The sequence below is a fragment of the Hemicordylus capensis genome, chromosome 12 (genome assembly GCF_027244095.1).
Source record: "Hemicordylus capensis ecotype Gifberg chromosome 12, rHemCap1.1.pri, whole genome shotgun sequence".
NCBI classification, from domain to species: Eukaryota; Metazoa; Chordata; class Lepidosauria; order Squamata; family Cordylidae; genus Hemicordylus; species Hemicordylus capensis.
In genome coordinates, this window is record NC_069668.1 from 6070790 (window position 1) to 6092236 (window position 21447).

The following is a 21447-nucleotide window of genomic DNA, read 5'->3' on the forward strand; positions in this document are numbered from 1 at the left end:
TGCTGCCCCAAGGCTTTGGAATGCGCTTCCTAGTGAAATCAGAGCCTCCCCATCTCTGACAGCTTTAAAAAAGTCTCTAAAGACGCATTTCTTCACATAGACTTTTAACTGATATTGTTTTGATTGTTTTAATGTTGTTTTTAGAATATTGTTTTAAAATTTAAAATGGTGTTTTAAATTTTTTGCTTTTAAATTTTTTGGTTTTGTTTTTAATTAATGTTTTACTTTTAATCTTCTTGTAAAACGCCCAGAGATGTAAGTTCTGGGCGGTGTAAAAATATGATAAACAAACAAACAAACAAACAAATAAACAAATAAAATCTTTCACTTCAGGCCTCAACCCTTGGACCAACTACAACTCCCATCATCCTCAGCCACACCAGCCAATGGGTGGAGATGATGGGAGTTGTAGTCCAGTGACTAGGCTTGTCCCTCAGCCTGCATGCCGTGCTGTTCCACGGGCATGCCGCAAAGTGGCACGAAACTGACATACACATCTAACCACTCTTAATTTGCTGGTCAATGGCCGAATAAACTTCTCTCTCTCTCTCTCTCTCTCTCTCTCTCTCTCTCTCTCTCTCTCTCACCACTCTTAAAATGACACATCACAGTCACAGGTTGCACATAAGTGTGCCACTCTGCCTGTCCACTTTGCCAGCACAGGTAGTACTGTATTTACCTGAATCCAAGACTAGTTCCTCCCTGCCCCCACCCAAAGTTCGATGAAATTAGGAGGTGGTCTTGACTAGCAACTCAGAGGTTGCTGGTTCAAATCCCTGCTGGTATGCTTCCCAGACTATGGGAAACACCTATATCGGGCAGCAGCGACACAGAAAGATGCTGAAAGGCATTATCTTATACTGCGTGAGAGATGTCAATGGTCAACACCTCCTGTATTCTACCAAAGGAAACCACAGGGCTCTGTGGGCGCCAGGAGTTGACACTGACTTGACAGCACACTTTGCTTAAATTCAGAATCCTCTTCCCTTTAGGTAAATACAGCCTGCATTAGGTACAACCTGCATTTAACCTGTTTGTTTTTTTTAAAGGGGGTTGTCTTTTTTAAAAAAAATTATTTTTTTATTAATTTTAACAATAATCTTAACATTAACATAAACAGATATGGACTTCCCGCTCACACCTCCTCATGAATCATCAGTTATAGAATTAACCCTTGCTATAATAATAATTCAAAACATAAATTTAAACCTTACACACACGATTTTAATCTACCCAACCTGCACTTATTACTAAATTTCAAACCCTGCTGTAAAATCAATATTAGGAAAATAGTTCTTTAGATACAGCAAGAATGGTTTCCAATCTTCTTTAAAGCATTCTAAGTTTTGGTCTCTTATCAATATTGTAAGTTTTGCCATCTCTGCATATTCCAAAATTTTTATCAGCCAATCTTCTTTTGAAGGCAGTTCATTGCTCTTCTTTTTCTGTGCATATATTATTCTGGCCGCCGTGGAAGCATACATAAAAAATGTTAAATTAGTTGTATAAAATACTCCTTGTGTTATCCCCAGCAGGAAGGATTCTGGCTTCTTAGGAAATGTCATTTTAAATATTTTCTTTAACTCATTATATATCATGTCCCAATAGGCCTTAGCCTTCCTACAAGTCCACCACATATGAAAAAAGGTTCCTTCAGAGTGTCCACATTTCCAACATTTGTTTGAAACATTTTTATACATTAGTGCCAATTTTTTTGGCATCAAATATCATCTGTACATCATTTTATAATAATTTTCTTTTAAAACATAACATGCAGTGAACTTTAAATCAGTTTTCCATAATTTTTCCCAGGCTGCCATTTCTATATTGTCTTAAATTCAGAGTCATCTTCTACTAGGGTAAATACGGTACAAGTGGTACCTTCAGAAACCTGAGCAAAAGTGGCAGGCACTTTGCAGTCCTTTATCTGGGGGGTGGGGTGGGTTAAAGGCTCCTTGCCCCTAGGAACTGTGCAGGGGAATGCTGTTGTAGCCTATTTGATGAGCCATCAGTACCTGTGTAAGAGCAGCAGCCATCACACCAATCCACACCCTCATCTCACACCCATTTGTATGCCTAGCAACCAACACACCTCACTCAGCCTAAGGAACAGGGCAAATGCTTACAAGACCTGGAAGCGGCCACAGGAGCAAGAAACGACCCGGGGCATTTAACCAGCACCACTTTCTAAACACAGTCCCATAATTGAGAAGGTATTTTTAAGGGGTTTTTTTCCCCTTAAGGGACTTCTGGAAGAAGCTACACAGGTTCTGCATGGCAATTCTTGGCCCCGGGACATGTAAAAGCATCTGGAAAGGCCTTACACATTTTTAAATGGAAACAATTAATTAGCTAAAATCAGCTCGAGTGACCCACTTTGCATCAGGGAGTAAGAAGATTGTTATCCTTCCCAGAGGAGAACCAGCTAAAGGCTTTCAGGGAAAGTAATGGAAAACAGTGAGAGTGGCCACTTGTAAAATCTCTAGCTTTGCAGAATCCAAGGCATAAAGATTGCCTCCAAACAAATAATGTTCGAACTTTCCAAGATTAAATCTCCAGCTGGAATGCTATTCCTAGAGTTTATGCTAATGCCCATGGCCTTCCCCGCTGGAAAAAATACAAAAGCTGAAAGAAAAATGGCTGAATCTTTGGGGGAAGGTTTTCAGATCTCAGGATAACAGCATTAGTATATCTAACTTCATAGCTGACATTTATGCCTAGTATGGTATTCGGAAAATTACCAAATACTGGCATTCTACTTAGATTTTTCCCCCCATGGGCCTCCACTAATATGGAAGATGGCAGTCAAACCTATTCTAGTTTCTCTTGTCAACAATATCATTAACCAAATCCCTCAATTTCAAAGTTAATAAAAGCATATGGGTTTTCACAGCAAGTCCGGCTTGCATATTTAAAACTGCATACATAGATGAATTTACATTGGACCAAATTTGCATATTAATGAAGGCCTAATTGCTCTTTGCAGTCAGTCTCATGCAAATGAATTTACTACTCATTGTAGGATGTTATTTTGAATGCTTGAAAAGAGTCAGCGGGGGGGGGAATTAGAGGGGCAAAAACTTTCTTTTTTAAAAAGCTTCAGAAATATTTGAGAAGACCGCAAAGGAGAGGCTTCTCAGATTTTAACTAATTATCCCATTTATGTTTTGTGATAAAACCACAAGAAATACAACAGTTGTTGGCTAAATTGAGAGCTAGAATGTTGTAATGTTGGACTAGGACCAAAGAGACCTGAGTTCAAATCCATGAACCTCACTGGATGACTCTGGGCCAGTCACTTATCCTTTACTTTAGCCTACCTCACAGGGTTGTTGTGAGGACAAACATAAAAACCATGTACTGTTCTGGACTAGGGATGTGCACCAAACTGACGCCTTTCGAGCCAATGGTGGTAGTGGGGATAGCTTTAAGGACGGGAAGGGTGCACTTACATCACCCCACCTGCCACACTTCCCCTTCCGGCACTCTGTGTAAAAATCGTCTGGCAGGGTGGCAGCGTACCACCTTGCTGCCCCATTGATCCTCTGACCAGAAGTGCCTGGTCGGGGGATCAACGGGGAGGCAAGGAAGTGTGGCAGGGTGTGTACGCGCGCGTAAGTGCACCCTTCCCTGTCCTTAAAGCTATCGAATCGGCCGAACTGGAGTTCTATCGAACCGATTCGGAGGCCCATAAAAAGGCTTCCAAACTGGTTCATGCACATCACTATTCGGGACTCTTCAGAGGAAGAGTGGGATATAAATGTAACCATACATTTAAAAAAATTAACGTGGGTTTTCACTCTAAAATATTTAACCTAGCTTTCCAAAAATTTAAACACTTTGATTCCCCTTGGTAAAACCTTACATTGAACCCCATTTCAGAAACAGCAGCCTGATTTTCTACACCTTTGAACATGTGAGGCTGCCACATATTGAGTCCGCCTAATGGTCTGCCTCGCCCAGCACGATCTACTCTGACTGGCAGTAGCTCCTCCAGGGCCTCAAGCAGAGAAGCCAGGTGCCACTGTAGTTGTGGAGATGGGAGTTGCAGTCCAACAACATCAAAGGGCCCACATTGGAGAACCCCTGCTTGAACTGATGGCTCATTCTTTCACGGCTCCAGCTCAAAATGAACCACCACTGTCCACTTTCCACCACAAAGACTCCAAAGGAATAGCAGGTGACATCTGATCGCCTTGCCCACCTCAGGCAAGCAACAGCATTTGCAGTGGCCTCCTGCGTTCTCTCTTGAATTTTTCCATTTCATCTGGGAGGTAATTCCGTCTCTGTTAAGGAATCCACTCCGGATATAAAGCACTGGCATTGTGTGCACCAAAACTCAGCAAGCTGAACAGTAAACACATCTTCTCCTCTCCCTAGATAGCTTGCTTAGTGTCCAAGTCCAGATGCAGCGATAACCCACCCAGATATTTGGCAATGGAACTGGAGTCATTTGTTTCTTAAATACACTCAGAGCCACAGTGCATTTTAACGGTAGATAGTTATGGTTTGGTTCCTACAAGAGCAAGATTTGCCATTTCAAGGCTGCATCTCATGGATCAGGATAGTTCCAAGTGCTAGGAAGTGCCATTTACAATGCCCTTGTAATATCAATAACCATTAAACCAATTGCAGCCCTCTTCTTAGGCCTATTTGCTTGTCTAGCAACCAGCCACAATAAGGAAGAGCAGGGGATATGAACTATACACACAAGTCTCACGTCTGGTGCTTACAAAATTGGGCAAGTCCTCTTTAAGAGCCCCTGGTGGCGTAGTGGTAAAACTGCCGCCCTGTAACCAGAAGGTTGCAAGTTCGATCCTGACCAGGGGCTCAAGGTTGACTCAGCCTCCCATCCTTCCGAGGTCGGTAAAATGAGTACCCAGAATGTTGGGGGGCAATATGCTAAATCACTGTAAACCGCTTAGAGAGCTCCGGCTATAGAGCGGTATATAAATGTAAGTGCTATTGCTATTGCTATTTAAGCAACAGAGACTGCCCCGGGGAAGGGGAAGGGCCAATTCACTCAACCTGGGCAGCAGCCATAGAAACCCTGTAGTTTGCAGCAGATCGCTGCTGGAGCAACACCCCCTTAAATCATCTGGGCTCCTACCTGGAGCTATTCAAGGTCCTGAAAACTTTCTTGTCAGAGCCACCCAAAGTCTGGCTTTCTTCCAGAGTCTCAGTAGAAACTCCAGTTCAGCCCAGAATAGGATAGCTCCAGGATCTTAGAGGATCTTAGCCTGGAGGAGTAGCATGTACCAAGTATGCTCAAGCCTCCAAGCCCTCTTTGGGAGCCGGGTAGCAGGCAACCTCCGCCCCGTGATCAGCAGGCAGTACGGAACCTCTGGATTGCCCAAGCTATAAATACTGCAGGACAATGACAAAGTATCAATGACCACTAGTCTGCACGACTATAGGCTACTACCTCCAGGCTCAGAGGAAGGGTGCCTTCAAATACTAGTTGCAGGAGAACAGCAGCAGCAGAGGGGGGTGTCCCAGAGTCATCTGGTGGCCCACTGTTGGAAACAGAGAGCAATGTCCCCTTTAACAGGAAATCCCAGATGTTGACTAAAGTAAAGGTAATGTGTGCCGTTGAGTTGGTGTCGAAAGCCCTGTGGTTTTCTTTGGTAGAGTACAGGAGGGGTTGACCATTGCCATCTCCCACACAGTATGAGATGATGCCTTTTGGCATCTTCCTATCTTGCTGCTGCCCAATATAGGTATTTCCCATAGTCTGGGGAACATACTAACAGGGATTTGAACCGGCAGCCTCTGCCTTGCTAGTCAAGTCATTTCCCCGCTGCGCCATTATGTGGCTATGTTGTTGACTACAACTCCCATAATTCCCAGCCAAAGACCATTGCAGCTGGGGATGCTGGGAGTTTTTAATCAACTACCTCTGGAATTCTGTTAGAGGGAATGCTGGCGCCGAGCTCGAAAGGCCTTGGGCCTGATCCGGCAGGGCTCTTCTGATGTTCTCACTCTGAGTCGGGCCTCTTGTCTTTGTTAGGTCCACAGAGTAGTACTTCCCGCTTCCTGCACTGCAGGACCCAGCGGCCAGCTCAGAGGGTTAGGGGCCGGCTTCAGCCCTGACTGCCCCTAGTTCCAGCCCGACCTTGACAGGAACCCAGGCAGCGGCCTGATACCGAGTGAGACCCTGGGCCCTCCTTGCTCCGGATTGTCTGCAGTGAATGACAGAGGCTCTCCCAATAGTTCCACTGCCTTATTTCCATGGCTTGACTGCCAAATCTGCACCTTGTCTGTATAAATAAACCCAGATTTCTGCATTGCAAGACAAAATATTTGTAGATGCGACCAATTATAATTTGCCCTTCAACTTTGTTAAGTAGTAAGCTGGCATAAGGAAACAAACACTGGCAAGGCAACAAGGAGGTTAGAAGACAGCATCTTGTTTGCTGTAGTCCAATGTATAAAGTAGCCTTTAGATGATTACATTGGTGTCACAACCAGCACTCGAGCATGCTCCAAATATCCGCAAAGTCCATTTTTCCCAGCTCACACAAGCAGGGAGAGGTACACAGGGATGGAGCTACCATTGGGCAAACGCATTCAAAGGCCTCGCGGCCCCAACACCCCCCCCCGCAGCGTCTGATGTCAGACTTGGGGGGCGAGGTGAGCAGGGCCGCTGCCGCGGCTGGACACAGGCCACTGGCGGTCTGGCTCCGCACCTGGATGTACATGACCATTATGGGAGTCTTTCCCAGACCGACACGGAGATGCTGCCAGGGGCTGAACCTGGGACCTTCTGCATGCAAGGCAGATGTTCTTCCACTGAGCTATGACCCCATCCCCTAAGGGGGAATATCTTCCAGTGCTCACACAGAGCCACCCATCCAAATGCAAACCAAGGTGGACTCTACTTAGCAAAGGGGACAATTCATGCCTGCTACCACAAAAGCTGCTCTTCTCCCCCATGTTGTTTTCTAAACAATAATGTCTTTAAATCTAATCAAATAAAATAAAGACATAGTGGCATTTATTTTCAACTTTACCTGTCAAAGAGGGGAACTGCTGTCCATCCCAGCTGGCACTGGGTGTTGAGCTCTAAGGCCTGGCCAGCACATGGGGCTATTTCTCCTGGTTTCTCCCCACTCGGATCTGGGATATAAATAGCATCCAGGCCGTATATCTGGATGAGCAGAACACTGTGATTGTTGGGATAGGGATGCAAAATCTAAAACAAAACAAATGAGGTTAACAAAGCAAGCGCTCCGTTAACCTCATTTTGTTGCTCATGTGTCGTAGCAGCGTGCGGCGACACATGAGTAGACCCCTGACTGGGAGGCTGCAAGCAGCCTCTCGGCCTTGGGGGTCTCTCCACCCACGCACTCGTGCGTGGCATCTTGGAACTTCTGGGGGCCGCCCCTCCGATCCCCACCACCCCTGCTGTGTGGGCTCTGGGCAGGATCATCTGTAGGGAGAGCGGGCTAAGCCCAATTCCCCCTGCAGACCCAACAGAAGGTCTTCTCACAGATTGTAAGAAGAGCTTCCTTATCTCTGTCTTCATCCTAGCATCATCATTGGCTGCTAAGGCACATCTTGAAGAGGAAAATAAAACTCAAGGCAACAGAAATAATAATGTTAAAAAGCAAATGTGAAAACTTGTCCGTCAGGGGAAAGCTGTATTACAGAAGATGATGACCAGCACGGAATATCCACATGCCACAAGGACATCAACTGAAAATCACAGCTGGGGTGCGATTTCTGCATTTTGACTGGAGAGGGTCTTGACTGATACAGTGCCCTCCAGTGCAGCCAAATGCACAAAGAGATACTTCCACACCAGCTGTTGAAACCACCACTTCTTCGCCAAATCTTGCGCAGGCAATTGATGGGCCGTTTGACACTCCTTCGCTGAGAGGAGTCGTTCGCAGCAGCTCACTGAAATTCCATTCCTGCACACAGCAGATATTTGGATGTTTCAGGAGTATCGTAAATAGCAGGAACCGTGCAGTGCATTGGCAAGAGCTGATCGCGGTAACTGCTAATTTTGCAAACGAGAGGGTTTTGCTCCTGGGGGAAACTTTCTGGAGGGAGCCCCTCTGTCACGTGCTCACATACAAATGCCAGACTCTGTGGTGGGCAGGCTAATGGACTAATGGGTTGGGAGGGTGAAAAGTGGGAGCTGGGGATATGTGATAGTGCAATGAGGAACAGAAAAGTACAGGGTAGATAGTGCAGTGGGGAAATGCTTGACTAACAAGCAGAAGGTTACCGGTTCGAATCCCCGCTGGTATGTTTCCCAGACTTTGTGGAAACACCTATATCGGGCAGCAGCAATAGAGGAAGATGCTGAAAGGCATCATATCATAGTGCATGGGAGGAGACCATGGTAAACCCCTCCTGTATTCTACCAAAGACAACCACAGGGCTCTGTGGGCGCCAGGAGTCAAAATCGTAAAGGATTAACGGTAAATCAACAGTCAAGGATCCAGCAATCAAGAAATACGCCACAGACTAGCACTTGGGAGGGTGGCAATGAAGGCCTTGGAAAGAATATTGAGATGCCGTGACGTGTCGATACGTACAAAGATTAGAATCGTTCGGACAATGGTTCCCCCCGTGACACTCTATGGATGTGAAAGCTGGACTTTGAAGAAGCAAGGTAGGAAAAGTATTGATGCTTTTGAACTTTGGTGCTGGAGAAGACTTTTGAGGAGACAATGGACAGCCAGGAAAACAAACAAATGGATCATCGAACAAATCAATCCAGAATTTCCACTCAAGGCACAAATGACCAGGCTCAAACTATCATACTTTGGACACATTATGCAAAGTCCCAGCTCCCTTGAGAAGTCTATAATGCTGGGGAAAGTTGAAGGAAAGAAGAGGACGACCAGCAGCAAGGTGGATGGATTCAATTATGACAGCAATGAATGCACCACTGAGAGACCTTAAAGGCTAAGTGGAAGACAGATCATCCTGGAGAGAATCTATCTATGTGTTCGCTAAGAGTTGACACCGACTTGACGGCACTTAATCAATCAATCACACACGTGTATGCACAAAACCAAACTCTATTTTTAGGGTAACATACAATGTTCTCTATAACAGGGAATCCCAGCTGTTGTTGACTACAACTCCCAGCATCCCCAGCCAAAGGCCATTAGAGCTGAGGATGCTGGGAGTTGTAGCAAACAACAGTTGGGATTCCCTGTTACAGAGAATACTGGTAATATATAATTTGGTCCTCCATTCGTTCCTTCCACTGCGATCCAGTCCTGCAAGCCATTCTAACTCAACTGCAAGATAAATCTCTGTCCTTCTCGGTCCTGCCCAGGCGTCATGGGCAAGCCTGCGAACACAAGGAGGCAGTTATGCCGCCACGTACCACAGATGGATCGGTCCACCTTGGGGAGCGCTGCAGGCTTGAAAAATCAAGATGCTGCGTTAGGAATTTATCATCTCCTCCCCAGCGCTGAGGCAGCTCGGGCGACTGCAGGCTTGTAGCTCCCTTCTAGATTCTGGCCAGAGCATTCACGTAATAAACATAAGCTAAAAAAGAAAAGACAAGGGCGCTAAGCTGAACAGAGGTCAAGGCGTTCCTCCCATCAGAGACAGCAATGCCTGCCTTTCTGTAAAAAAAAGCACACCCAACACATTGGGATGAGATCTGGCAGACCGTAGCAATGCCCCGGCAGCCTCCCATGCAGGCATTGACCAGACCCGGACCTGCTTAGCTGCAGCCACATTGCTGAATGGCCCAAACAGAGCCTGTTTGAGAAAGGAGCATTGGTTTCACTTACCGTGAAGGCTTCTTCTGGTTCTTGTTGCCAGGGTCATCTCCTGGGTTATCCCCTCCCACTAGCTCAGAGACAGGACGGAATCTGATTGGAAGAAATAAAGATACACACCCACTCGGGGCTGAGGGGGATAACCCCGCCCCAGTTCGTTCGGCCGAGCCGGTTTAAAGATTCCACAGAAGGACTGATACCATAGGTAAGAAACAGGTAAGAACAACAGGTAACAGCCTGTAACAGCAATATTAGACTAACACCCTCAAGGGAAAACTTGAGAACAAACGTGTGCTTTTTAACAAAAACTTTTTCTTTTCAGACATATGTTATCCGGGAACTTGACCAGGAAAGAGGCAGGAGGCTCCCAACTGGGTGGGTCGAGATGTCCCTGGCAACAAGAACCAGAAGAAGCCTTCACGGTAAGTGAAACCAACGCTCCTTTCTCGGTTCTTGCTGCCAGGGACATCTCCTGGGACATACCACAGCTTGGCCAACAAATGGGCGGGAGCGCCCCTGCCTATTCCTGGGGAAGGACCCGCTGGAGCACCCTTCTGCCGAAGGCTGCCTGGATGGTGGCATGGGAGTCAATCTTGTAATGCCTGGTGAACGTTGATGGAGTAGACCAGGTAGCTGCCCTACAGATATCCTGCACTGGAGCATTAGAGGAGAAAGCCGCTGATGTGGCTGCTGCCCTGGTGGAATGCGCCATGATATGCGACGGCAGTGTAACGTGCTGAGCCTCATACGCCATCACAATGCATGCTCGGATCCATCTGGCGATAGTTGAGGAGGAAACTTCTGACCCCATCGATCGTGGGTTAAAAGATATGAACAAGGAGTCCATAGTACGAAAAGCTGCAATTCTATTGATGTATTTCTTTAGACACCTACGAACGTCCCATTTGTGCCACAACTTCTCTCGCTCGTGGAGCGGATGAGGACAAAAGGACGGTAGGAACACATCTTGAGATTGATGGAAAACCAATGGTACTTTTGGTCGCACAAAAGGATCCGGGATCAGCCGGACCGCCTCTTTCTGGAAAACAAAAGGATTTTCCAATCGATAATGCTCTTAGTTCAGATATACGCCTGGTTGATGTAACTGCCACCAAAAAGGCTAACTTAAAGGACAAGACCTTGATTGGGACAGATGAAATAGGTTCAAATGGGGGTCGTTGAAGAGCTTTTAGGACCAGGTGTAAATCCCATGACGGGAACCTGTGAACGACCAGAGGTGATAGCAAGGTAGCTCCTCTTAGAAACCTCTGAAGGTGGGCAGAAAACTGGGAAGAAGAGCGTGCTCCTCTGGAAATTAGTCCGATCAACGATGCCGCTTGGCGTTTCAAGGTATTGGGTCTCAGTCCCTTTTCCAGGCCTTCCTGTCAAAATTGCAGAAGGTGTTTCAGCGATGCTGTACCCCTAGATATGGAATGGTGCGTTGTCCAACGCAGGAAAGCATGCCAGGTATACTGATATATGCGGTTGGTAGATGGTCTGCGCAATGCTAACATAGTACGAAGGACCCCTTGGAGTACCCAAACTGGTTCAGGAGACCCCTCTCTGTTTCCAGGCGGTCAGCCTTAACCAACTCGGGTTGGGATGAAACACGGGCCCTTGAGACAGGAGACTTTCGCTGACTGGTAGTTCCCAGGGTGGTTCCACTGCGAGGTGTATTAGCTCCGAGAACCACGGTCTTCTGGGCCAAAACGGTGCTATGAGAATCATGTGCACTTCCAACATCCGCACCTTTCGAAGGACTCTGGCCAGCAAGGGTGTTGGGGGGTAAGCGTACAACAGGCCGTTTGGCCAGGGACTGGACAGAGCGTCTACTGCCGCTGCTTCCCTGCATGGAAATCTTGCCATGAACCTTCCCAGTTGTGCGTTCTTTGGTGTGGTGAATAAGTCTATTAGCGGCATGCCCATCTGCTTCGTTATTTGCTTGAAGACAAGGTGATCCAGCGACTATTCCCCGGGATGGATATCTTCCCTGCTGAGCCAGTCTGCCACCCGATTCAGCTCCCCCTTCAGATGGTGCACTGTTAGGGACTTGATGTTTTTCTCCGCCCATGAGAGCAACAAGTTGGCCTCTAGACTTAGTGACTTCGATCGGGTTCCCCCTTGACGATTCACATGGGCCTTTGCTGTGACATTGTCCGTCTTTATGAGGATGTGATGGCCCCGGACTGCGTTCTGAAATGCTTCCAGAGCCAAGCGGATGGCCCAAAGCTCTCTCCAGTTGATGCTGTGCTGTCTTTCGTCTTCGTTCCACCGACCTTGTGCTGAGAGGTGAAGGCAGTGTGCCCCCCAGCCCCAGTCGCTTGCATCATGGTTATCAGCACTCTTGGAGGGTCCAGAAACTCCTTCCCCTGGAATAGGTTGCCCGGACTGAGCCACCAGCGTAGGGCCTCCCAAAGCTGAGGCGGAAGGGTGAGCCACAGTCTTTTCTTTTGAGCTATCTGCTGTTGATAGGGAAGCAGAAACCATTGAAGTGGGCGTAGGTGAAAACGCGCCCAGGGAACCACTTCTATAGTTGCCACCATTAGCCCTAACACCCTTGCTAGGGATGCTAGTGGTGCAGATGGAGGGACAAGGATGGACCTTACTTCCTGTGTGATTGTTGTGAAACGATCCCTCGGAAAAAACAAAAGGTTCTCGATTGTGTTGATTACTACACCCAGGTAGCGAAGATGATGGCTTGGCGTTAGTTGACTTTTTTGACGGTTTATCAGGAAACCGTGGCACTCCAGTTCTGCGATGGTCATCTCCAGGTCCCTCTTTGCCTGGTACAGTGAGTGCGATTTTAGGAGCAAGTCGTCTAAATACGCAAAAAGATGAACCCCGCGCAGACAAAGATGCGCCACCAGAGGTGCCAGGACCTTGGTGAACACCCAGGGTGCGGCTGACAGACCAAAGGGTAGTGCTGCATACTGGAAGTGTCATCCTTCGTACTTGAAACGAAGTAGTCTTCTGCTCTCCGGATGTATTGGTACGTGTAGGTATGCTTCCCTTAGATCGATAGATGTCAGGAAGTCCAGGTGTTGCAAAGCTTCTGATATCAACCTCAATGTTTCCATACGAAAACGCTCTCTTTTGACGGATTTGTTCAAGTCCAGCACCGCCCGCCTTGAACCGTCCTTTTTGGGGACGGTGAACAGTATAGAATAAACACCCCTCCCCTCCTGCCAAGTTGGAACTGGCTCCACCGCCCCGATCTCTATGAGATGATGGATGGCCTGAAGCATCTTGGAGTGTCTTTGCCAAGAGCAGGACCTCAGGGTTGGTAGAAACCTGCGGGGGGTGGGGGGAGCGTCCAGTTCTATTCTGTAACAGGACTGGATTACTTGCAGCACCCAATGGTCTGTTACCGAAGAGACCCAGGCGGGGAGGAATTTTGTTAGACCGCCCCCTAGTTGAACTGGGTCTGAGTCATTGCTGGGTTTTTGGTTTAGACTGGGTGGTTGGCTGTCTGAAACTGCCTGCACCCCTGTAAGAGGCACGTTGACGACCCCAGGAGCCACTTTGCAGTCTATTGTCTCTGCCCCGGCCCCTAAAGGACCGGAAACCTCGAAAGAGCTGAGATTGTTGAAAACTTTTCTTAAAGGGTGGCCGGTCAGGTTTACGCACGGCTGTGGGCATGGTCTTGCGTTTGTCAGTAGACTCCACAAGAACATCCTTTAGGGCTTCCTCCCCGAACAGTTTCGTGGCGTCATAAGGCACCGCTGTAAGGTTACTCTTCGAGGTGCTATCCACTGACCAATTTTTAAGCCACAGGTGTCTCCTCCCCAGTACTGACGCCGCCACTACCCGCAAAGAGTATCTTATAGAGTCCAAGGTAGCGTCTGCTATAAAAGCCTGTGCTTTTTGTATTTTAACCAATTGTTGTCTAAACTTAACAGTATCTGAAGGAGGATCGTTCAACAAATCATCTAACCATAGCAGAGAAGCCCTTGCTGCCATGGATGCAGCAGCTGCTGCTCTGGTAGATTGGGCAGAGTTATCATGGGTACGCTTAAACGCTGATTCTGCTTTCTTGTCAGCTGAGTCCTTCAGCGTGACCTCTCCGTCCCGTGGGACGAGGGAATTTGACACCAGTTGCACGACTGGCGCATCCGTGCAAGGTGTTTTAAACAGTTCAGAGGCTTCCTTTTGAAATGAATAATAGCGGTTAGAAATGGGTAACGGTTTCTTATTAGCTGCAGGTGCTTGCCACTCTTGTTTTACCACCTCAGCAAATAAATCTGGTAAAGGCAACAGAATGTCTTTAGGTTTTGCTCTTGGAAAAACCCAGTCCCCTTTTTCAGTGGCCTGTGTATCAGGGTTCGCATTCTGTTGGAGTCCTATAGTCTTTATGATTCTAGTCATAAGAGGGGTAAAGTCCTCAGCTACGAAAAGTCTTTGGGAAACAGAAGCATTTTCATTATCCTCTCCCCGTGACCATTCCCCATCCTCTCTGTCAGGAAGTTCGGGGTCCCAGGGTGAGTCCCTGTTCCTGGCGGATCCTTCTTCCCCATCCGATATTAAGGGTTGGGAAGGGTTACGCTGGGTTTTCCCAGAGGCCTGGGGTTCAGCGGTTTTGGATCCCCAGAGTCATGGTCAGAGATTTCAGAAGAATGTGTGCCACTCTTACGTAGAAGGACCTTCTTCGATTTAAGATGTTTTTGTTTTGCTTTGGCCTTTCTAGGGGGAGGACTAGCAGAATCACTAGAGGAGCCACTATCTGAGGGGGATGGGTCCCTCCTTCTCCTACGAGAGGATTTCTTATCTTTTTTAGCAGGCCTAAGTTGGTAGACTGTATCAATTATCACGCTCTTAAACCATGCCTGCCAATCTGGAGGGACTGTCTTTGGTATTGCTATGGCAACTGGAGTTGCAGACACCCCCCATTCCCCGACTGCCATTTTAGGGTCTCCGGTTACTTCCCTGGACGAAGTCTCCTTGGATGAAGACCCCACCCAAAACCGTTCAGAGTCTTCCAAAATGGCCACCGCGCCTTCTTCTCGCATCGTTTTTGCTGCCTCTGCCGCCATCTTGCATCTGCAGCGTTCCTGTGCCTCTGAGATTTCTCTGATCTCCGTGGAGGAAGGAGGAGGGTTGGCGCAAGGGAGCTGGGTAAACATGATCTCCGGAGTGAAGGTGGAGGACCCAGTGCTCCTTTCAGCTGCTCGCCGGGCCGCTGAGGAGCGAGTTTCTCGACCCGAGGGCAGGAGACTCGTGGTGGACCCAGCGGCGAGCGGCGCGGACTGCTCCAAGGCGGCTGTCACCGTCACAGCAGCGGGCGGCTGAACAGAGGCCGCTAGATTGGGCCGGGGGTAGCGAGCGTTGCGGGGGTGGCAGAGCTTGCCTCCGTGCGAACGGGTCTTGCCGTGGCGGGAGCTCCGAGGGCCCTGGAAAACCCCGGCCGAAAACAAGCTCGCTGAGTTCCCCTGGGCACTAAAACTGTTCTTCGCCTCAAACCGCACTACATACAGCGGGGGGGGGGAGAGAAGGGAAAAAGCCGGAAAGGGGACTCTTCCCCCCCCTTTTTTAGTAGACAAAGAGCAGAGACAAAAAACTGAGTTAGACGAAGAAAATGAAAGATAGATAAGGAAAATTTAAGAACAAGAGACAAAGATACGATGAGAGGGAAAAACTGCCGTCTGGAGCTAGGTGAGGACAGAAAGAACTGGGGCGGGGTTATCCCCCTCAGCCCCGAGTGGGCATGTATCTTTATTTCTTCCAATCAGATTCTGTCCTGTCCCGGAGCTAGTGGGAGGGGATAACCCAGGAGATGTCCCTGGCAGCAAGAACCGAGAAAAGACACACCTGGCTAGGGCTGCCATAGTCAAGCTTCCAAATCTGGGGGGGCGGGCTAATTTGCATATTATTTATTTATTTGGCAGATTTGTATACTTCCCCTTCCTTCTCTGCCCACCCATGTGATCAGATCCAGAGTGAAAACTGGGCAACCTGGGCAGCGCTTTGGAATCCATGTAAATCCGGGTGGAATTTAGCAGCTGGGCGGAGAAGCCAACCTCCGGGGGCGACCCTCAATTCCAGGGGACAGGGCGACCCTACACCTGGCACTCTTTCGGGATCCAAGCCTACCTCTAAGCCCAAACGCCTGTTCAATGCGGATGCGGATTCCAGCTTCCTGACGATAGTGGACCGCGCGTTGGATGTCAGTGCACTTTGGAGGGGCCGCTGGGGGCAAGTGTCTTCTTTCATCTAACTGGGCTGCACACCAAGCTCCCAGCTGCTCGGGCAGATCTGCGCAAGGCAAAAAACAGAAACCTTCAGAAAATCATATGGACTGTGGTGAGAGGAGCACCATGTAGTGACACTGAGAAAAAAAAAAGCAAGGATCTAATGGGTTTCCATGTGCTAGGGCTGTTCAGGTACATCCACGCGATGACGACCAACACTTAGCACTCATTTAGTGCTCTGACGTATCCCAAGTACTTCACACTGGTTAGGAACAGAGGAAGCTGCCTCCTACCAGGTCAGATCCCTGGTCCATCTAGGTAAGGACTGTCTTTTCCAAGGCTGCTCAACTTTGGCCCTCCTGCAGATGCCCATAATCCTACAATTCGCATAAGCCTACAATTCCCATAATGCAATTCCCATAATCCTACAGTTCCCATAATCCTGCAATTCCCATAATCCCTGGATATTGGCCACTGTGGCTGGGGATTATGGGAGTTGAAGTCCAAAAACAGCTGGCGGGGGGGCAACAGTTGAGCAGGCCTGGTCCTACCCTGAGTGGCAGAGACTCCGCAAGGTGGCAGGCAGGAGTCTCTCTCTCCCAGCTCTACCTGGAGGCACTGCCAGGGTGTGAACCTGGGACCTTCTCCAAGCAAAGTAGGTGTTCTCCCACTGAGCTACGGGCCCATCCCCCGCATGCTGTTGCCATAGAAAAATAGGAAGCTGCTGCCTACTGAGTCAGGCCCTTGGTCCATCTAGTTCAGTATTGTCTGCACTGGCTGCCAGTGGCTCTCCTAGCTTTCAGACAGGAGTCCCCACCCCTAGTCCTACCTGGAGATGCTGCCAGGGTGTGAACCTGGGACCTTCTGCATGTACCACCGAGGTTCTCCCACTGAGCCAAGGCCCCATCCCCAAAGGGGAATATCTTATCGCATTGACACAGTCGCTCGTCCAAATGCACTCTAGGGTAGATCCTGCTTAGCAAAGGAGGCAATTCATGGGCACTCCCATAAGACAAGCTGCCACTGCCACTGATCTACAACAATCCCATAAGGCAGGTCAACATTCATACCCCCACACTGTAGGTTGTGGGAGGGCAGGAAGGCTAAGAGAAGGGGCTGCCTACGGCCACACGGCGAGTCCGCAGAAGAGGCGAGATTTGAACCAGGGACTTCCCAACTTATAGCTAGTGGACGTCCCAACTTAGTGTAGGAGATCTGACCACCAATGTCCCAGCACCTTGTCCCATCTGGCCCTCAGTGATCAAACCAAAGGGCACATGGACGAGGATTTGGTCAACTGGCCGCCTGCCTCCATACCTCCACAAGGTTCCTTGCTCGTTAACTTAACTTGCTCATTAACTTGCTCGTTAGCATGGCCATGTCCCGCACGAGCCTTGGGTGGCTGCCATCTTTCTGATAGTTGGAAATGATCTCTAGCTCCGAATCATTGGGTTGTGCTCCATCGGTGAAATAATATCCAGCCAGGTAGTCTGGGGCAGGAATCGGAATCTAGAAGGAAGAGGAAAAGGAGGAGGAGAGAACCAAACACTGTCAACCAGTAGAGTACTCAGATCACTGGATGGCCTGTTTCACTTGTGCTTGTAGGTGGGGCCATCGCTCAGTGGAAGAGGATCTGCTTCGCATGCAGAAAGTCCCAGGTTCGATCCCTGGCAGCATCTCCAGGTAGGGCTGGGAGAGATTCCTGCCTGAAACCTTGGAGAAGCCGACCGCTGCCAGTCAATGTGGACCAGGACTGCTCAACTTCAACCCCCCAGCTGTGTTTACACTACAACTCCCATAATCCCCAGCTACAGCAGTCAATAGCCAGGGATTATGGGAACTGTAGGCCAACATCTGCAGGAGGGCCAAGTTGAGCAGCCCTGAGCTAGATAGGCCAAGGGTCTGACTCAGTAGGAGGCCCTGTTCCACAGGCATTGGATCTGGAAGAGCGGAGGAGCCCACTGCTTTCCTTGCACGTGGCATGGTTTCCCCATAACGCATTTTCCCATCACAGTTTCGTCCACTGGGGCAAGTAAAAGGAACTGGTTTTCATGGGCTCGGGGGCGGCAGAACATTCACTGCAGAACGTTCTGGTGACGAATCTTTGGAGGAGGAAATCAGGGCTGCTTCCTCAGGCACGGAGGCACTGCTGGCCCCTGGGAACTCTCCTTTCTATGGCAGGACGTTCTTTCCAAGACACTCTCAGTGATGCCTTCATGAACCCAGGCTTTCACAATGATGCCTGCAACCTTGGAGAGCCAGTCAGTGTAGAGTAGACCATACTGAGCTCAATGGACCAATGGTCTGGCTCAGTATAAGGCAGCTTCCTACGTTTCTATGACATGTCCTATTCCGCAGGTCCCTCTTATTCATTTATTTGATTTCTATACCGCCCTTCCAAAAATGGCTCAGGGCGGTTTACACAGAGAAATAATAAATAAATAAGATGGATCTCTGTCCCCAAAGGACTCACATTCTAAAAAGAAACTTAAGACACACACCAGCAACAGTCACTGGAAGTTCTGTGCTGGGGGTGGAGAGGGCCAGTTACTCTCCCCCTGCTCAGTAAAAGAGAATCACCACATTAAAAGGTGCCTCTTTGCCAAGTTAGCATGGGTTAGCAGAGGGTATGGTCCCAAATTTCCTGGCCATCGGTTTCACGGGATGACCCCTGGTTCTAGTGCCGTGAGAGAGGGAGAAGAACTACTCTCTATCCCCTGTCTCCACACCAGGAGTAATTTTATAAACCTCAGTCATGTCTCCTCTTAGACCTGCTAGAAGAATAACAGATGCCATCTTACTGCCACCATGACACATTTCAAGCAGCAAGACTGTCAGGTCAATGTCGGGTCCATGTCGGGTTAAGGAAGGGCGTTCTTTCCGTTTGTGGCAGAAACGAATAGACCAACTTGCCTGAGAGTGTAGTAGGAGCCGAATCAGAATTGTGCAGCAAGGAATGACTGGATGGTGATTCAGGGAAGATGGAGAAAGAGAAGAAGCGGGTCCCTCCTCCAGCAAGCCGGCTCTCAATCACAGCTGAAACCCTCCGATATTAACTTTCCCTTCAGCATTAAAGACCCAGATTGTGCAGCTTCCTGCAGCCGCCCAGAAAGAGGAAAGTGGCAGGTTCAACCCAACGGTTCCCTTCCTCCAACAGAAGGAGCCCAATGCTCCCCAGTCTGCCTTTCTTTCCAGCGCTGACTGGCTGGGGCCTTCTTTCTCTGCCTCACTGGGAGCAAGGCAGGGAAAGAAAGCTCCAGCCAACCAGCATTGGAACAAAGCACCAGCCAGGTAGGAAAGGGGCGCACCTGCCACTCCCAGCTGATGAACGCTTTGTTTGCCAGCTGGGTGCCCAAACTGGGGGAAAGGCTAGGGAGGGTCCTAGTGGCCCCCCCAGATCCCTGCGGCCTAGGGATGACGACTCCCTCTCTCACCTCTCCCTTCCTTAGCGCGGTGCGTTCTTTCTGTGCCTAAGCTAAAACTCCACTCACCATTTGCCACTCTCAGTGATCCAACAATGTTTGCATCCGACAGCAAAGAGAAATGTACAACTGAAGATGTGACAGCGTCTGCAGATTCAAAAGGTTCACCCAACACATTTGCCTTGTGGCGTCCTGATCCCAGCTGTTGGTTACAGGGCATTGGCAGATCAGTCCTCAGTACACGGTTCTGCCACAGTTGCTATTGGCAAGTCCTAGAGAGAGGGCCCAAGAGTCCATGAACCGGGCTGACAAGTGTTGACCATTGGGACCATCTCAGGGGCGAGAGCAGGGCCTCATAGTGGTTTGGGGCAACAGCTACCCCACTAAAGATGGAAAAGAGGTGACAACATTGTTGCACTTACAGCTTTAGAACATAAGAACAGCCCTGCTGAATCAGGCCCAAGGAGGCCCATCTAGTCCAGCATCCTGTTTCGCACAGTGGCCCACCTGATGCCCCTGGGAAGCCCACAGGCAGGAGTAGAGGGCATGCCTTCTCTCTTGCTGCTGCTCCCCTGCAACTGGGATTGAGAGGCCTTTTGCCTCTGAGGCTGGAGGTGGCCCACAGCCACCAGACTAGTAGCCACTGATAGACCTGTCCACCATGAATCTGTGCTCGAAATGAGCTCTCAAGCTTTGTGTATGTCATCACCCATTCTGTATCCCTATCCCCAACAATTAGAGCAAATTGCAGTCGTTTTTGCACAGAGGAAAGGGTTAGGGCAGGGCTGCTCAACTTTGACCCTCCAGCTGTTTTTGGACTTCAGCTCCCAGCATCCTCAGCTGGGCTGAGTAGTCAAGGATTATGGAAGTTGTAGTGAAGGATTATGGGAGTTGTAGGCCAACGTCTGCAGGAGGGCCAAAGCTGAGCAGCCTTGGGTTAGGGTCACAATGGATAAATGGTTGTACTCTCTCTCCATGGAGTGATCCTGCCAACTTTCATTTCCACTCCTCTGCATCATAGCTGCAATTGCATTGTAGTTGTTGTCTTTTGCAAACTTTTAAAAGCTTTGAAAAACCCATGGCAAATGTGGCCGCTGCAGGCCCAGTAGTCAGGACAATCAAAGCATGAGAGCACCCTGAGAGCTGGAAATCTTGGAATGCGACCACCTCTTTTCCACCTGTAGGGGTGAAGATCTTGTCAAAAATCACAACAAGCATTTGTCCCCCCACCCCACCCTGATGGTACCGACCACCCCAGCGGGCTCAGCAGAACCAGCTGTTGCTGTCCATCTCTTTGGGAATGCTTCCACGGATCTCTGCTTGGTGCTGGAATTCTGGATGGTGAGATGAGCTCTCAAGGACAGGAAACGCTGCAAAGTGATGCACACAGTTTGATCCAGAACTCCTCAGATGACCTGGTACCTAATGGGCGGGGGAATAGGGAGGTCTAGATTATTAATCACGGACAGCAACGTCCACTCAGGAGTCTCAGAAATGTTGGCATCTAGATTTCCAGCCTGTCTGGTCTTGGGGCAGGTCACCATTAAGCTTTACCAGCCCAATATGTATTCTTCAAGGGTTCATGCTTCCTTCTGTCCTAATGCAGACACTGAGGGGGCTTTTCTACCATGAAAAGCGAAATGACTGAATTTCAGTAGAATTTCAGAAGTTCACTCCAAGACAGAATTTACAGCAGCACCAACTGGCAGAATATTCTATTACACAGGGGCATAGGAAGCTGTCTTATACCGAGTCAGACCCTTGGTCCATCTAGCTCAGGATTGTCTACCCAGACTGGCAGCGGCTTCTCCAAGGATACAGGTAGGAGTCTCTCCCAGGCCTACCTTGGAGATGCTGCCAGGGAGGGAACTTGGAATCTGCTCTTCCCAGAGCAGCCCCATCCCCTCAGGGCAATATCTTATACCAGGGCTCACATGTAGTCTCCCATTCAAGTGTAAATCAGGGCAGACCCAACTTAGCAAGGAGGACAATTCATGTTTGCTACCACAAGACCAGCTCTCCTTTAAGTTTTAAAATGATGAACACACACATAGCTGAACCTTCCCATCTGTGCAGCAGGAACAG

General features: G+C 48.9%; 1 protein-coding gene across 25 annotated transcripts in view; it reads right to left on the reverse strand.

Annotated features, from left to right (window-relative positions):
- The window catches only part of LOC128336186 (uncharacterized), a 110464-nt gene that overhangs the window by 9746 nt on the left and 79271 nt on the right, over positions 1–21447 (reverse strand). For 17 of the 25 annotated variants that reach the window (XM_053275441.1, XM_053275440.1, XM_053275434.1 and 14 more), the window contains 4 exons: positions 20616–20784; positions 15843–17449; positions 9353–9516; positions 7014–7195 (listed from right to left, as the gene is read on the reverse strand). The gene's annotated coding sequence lies outside the window, so the exon portion shown is untranslated. Of the gene's footprint in view, positions 1–1056; positions 4517–7013; positions 7196–9352; positions 9517–15842; positions 17450–18578; positions 20785–21447 lie in introns of those variants that run through there. The other 8 variants (XM_053275436.1, XM_053275446.1, XM_053275431.1 and 5 more) reach the window with 8 other exon arrangements.